Below are 2,717 nucleotides of genomic sequence, written 5' to 3' on the forward strand. Positions count from 1 at the left end.
TCTTCCAGTCTATGAGTACAGTATCTATTTCCATTTATTTATTTATTTATTTACATTTTGAAAACATTCCAAAGCTTTATATTTTAACACCTCCTTAATTTTATATTTTTGATGACTCATTTTACATCTTTTTATTTTATGTATCCCTTGAATAATTATTGTATTTTTAATTAATTTTACTACTTAAGACTTTTACTTTGCTACTTGTTTTATAAGAGATTGATTTACTATCTCTAGCATTTATTTATTTACCTTTTCTGGTGAGAGTTTTGCTTTCATATGTTTTCTTATTAATTAGTGCCTTTTCTTTTTAGCTTGGAGGAGTCCCTTTAACATTTCTTATAAGGCCAATTTAGTGGTGATGAACTCTTTTGGCTTTTGCTTATCTATAAAACCTTAATCTGTTCTTTAATTCAGAATGATAACCTTGTCAGGTAGAGAATTCTTGCTTGGCAGTCTTTTTCTTTCAGCACTTTGAATATGTCATGTCACTCCCTTCTGGCTTGTAAAGTTTCTGCTGAAAAATGTGCTGATAGCCTTATGGGTTGTCCCTAGTACATAATAAGTTGCTTGTTTTCTTGCTTCTTTCTTTTTACAATTCTCTCTTAATCATTAAATTTTACCATTTAAATAACAACATGTCTCAGTGTGTTGCTCTTTAGGTTTGTCTTATTTGGAACACTCTGGGCTTCCTGGAACTGAATATCTGTTTCCTTCCCCAGATTAGGAAAGTTTTCAGCCATTATTTCTTTAAATACAAATTAAAGAAATTTCTTTTTCTCTTCCTCTTCTCCTTTTGAAACCCCCATAATGCAAATGTTATTCCACTTGATGTTGTTCCAGGATCCCCTATGTTATCCTCATTTCTTTAATTCTTTTTTTACATTGTGCTGCTCTGTCTGGGTGTTTTCCATTGCTTTGTCTTTCAGCTTGTTTTGTGCTTCTTTTTGTTTTTAGTTGATTAACAATGTTGTGTTAGTTTCAGGTGTACAGCAAAGTGATTCAGTTATACATATACATGTATCTTTCCTTTTCAAATTCTTTTCCCATTTAGGTTATTACAGAATATTGAGCAGAGTTCCCTGTGCTATACAGTAGGTCTTTGTTGGTTGCCTATTTTAAAAATAGCAGTGTGTACATGTCAGTCCCAGACACCCAATCTGCTTCTGTTTTATCCATTCTGCTGTTGAACCCTTCCAATGTATTTTTCATTTCAGTTATCACTTCTCTTCAGTTCTTTCTTATAGTTTCTCTTTGTTGTCTTCTTGCTACGTTCATCCCTTTCTTCTCCTGAGATCAGTGAGTGTCTTTATGAACATTATTTTGAACGCTTTGTCAAGTAGATTGCTTATCTCTGATTCATTAAAGTATTTTTCTGGGGATTTGCCTTGTTCTTTGATATGGACTATATTTCTCTGTCTCCTTGTTTTGTCTGTCTCTCTGTGTTTGTCTACATGTATTATGGAAAGCAGCTACCTCCATCAGTTTTTTTCCAGGGGGAGCAAAGGCAGCTGCCTTTATTGGGGGCCATGGGCTGGCTGGCTTCACTCAAAGGCCATGCACTTGATCTTGAAGTCACCATTGGCTGCCAGGTAGTTGATGGCCTCCAGGTTGAGGCAGTTGGGGAATTTGAATTTGTATCCACCAGGCAGCTGGATGGTTAGCTCTGCCTGGTCGAAGCAGATGCATACCTCCACAACACTTCCAGGCTGAAAGGGGAAGACAGACTCCTGCTGCTCAGCCTCCCAGGCCCCGCCATCCTTGCTGTTACACACGATGGTGTTGGTGTCCCCGTGCTCATTGAAGCAGGGGTTGAAGTGCAGGCACAGGTTGTTGCCATCTTTGCCCAGGTTCAGCACAAAGCTCTTGGCGTCCAGGGCCACCTTGCCCAACACTCTGAGGCACTCCCCAGGTTTGAGATTCAGGTTGCTGATGACAAGACCACAAGCCATGATTGAGGAGAGGAGGATGTTCCTGGGACTTTGGGACCAGTTGTCTGAAGACTCTACCGGAGAGCCTTGGTCTTGAAAGAGTGGTATTCTTTAGAAGCTGTTCTGTGTGGCCCAGAAGTGCAGTCTCCTCTGGCCACCAGACCCAGGCATTCTATGGCCATCCTTCATGTGGGCTGTAGGTGCCCACCAGCTGTGATAGGGCTGTGACTGCTGTATGGGGAGGAGAGGGTTGGAGTCACTTGCCCATCCTGGGTGTGGATTGATCTATGTGTGGCTGTGATAGGGCTGTGACTGCTGTATGGGGAGGAGAGGGTTGGAGTCACTTGCCCATCCTGGGTGTGGATTGATCTATGTGTGGCTGTGATAGGGCTGTGACTGCTGTATGAGGAAGAGAGGGTTGGAGTCACTTGCCCATCCTGGGTGTGGATTGATCTATGTATGGGCTGGTTGGCGCTCAGGGCACTCATCAGGCTCAGTTGTGGGTCAGCTACTGCATGAGGATGACAGGACTCTGTAATCCCTGCTGACCTCCAGACCAGAAGATCCGTAGGTGTCTCCTTGGCTGTGGTTGCAAAAACTGGGGCTCCTGGTGAGTGTATAAGCTCCTTTCTGAGGAGCCTCATCAAGCCCTAACGAGGCCAAGGGGGTGTGCAAGGATGGTGTCTCCCCGCTTACAGTCCCTGGGAGCACCTCCTTAGCCTCTAGGTATGTGGGAAACCTGAAGCCTGTCCCTCAGGATGAAGCTCCAGGCTAAGTAAATAAGCC

The 2,717-nt window shown here is 42.6% G+C and overlaps 1 pseudogene; it reads right to left on the minus strand.

Moving 5' to 3' along the window:
* Positions 1-1,482: 1,482 nt before the first annotated feature.
* Positions 1,483-1,952, minus strand: LOC111171538 (galectin-1 pseudogene; annotated as a pseudogene).
* Positions 1,953-2,717: the final 765 nt, after the last annotated feature.

The sequence above is a fragment of the Delphinapterus leucas genome, chromosome 5, assembly GCF_059928025.1.
Source record: "Delphinapterus leucas isolate spDelLeu-1000000601 "Yukka" chromosome 5, BTC_Dleu_Yukka2, whole genome shotgun sequence".
NCBI classification, from domain to species: Eukaryota; Metazoa; Chordata; class Mammalia; order Artiodactyla; family Monodontidae; genus Delphinapterus; species Delphinapterus leucas.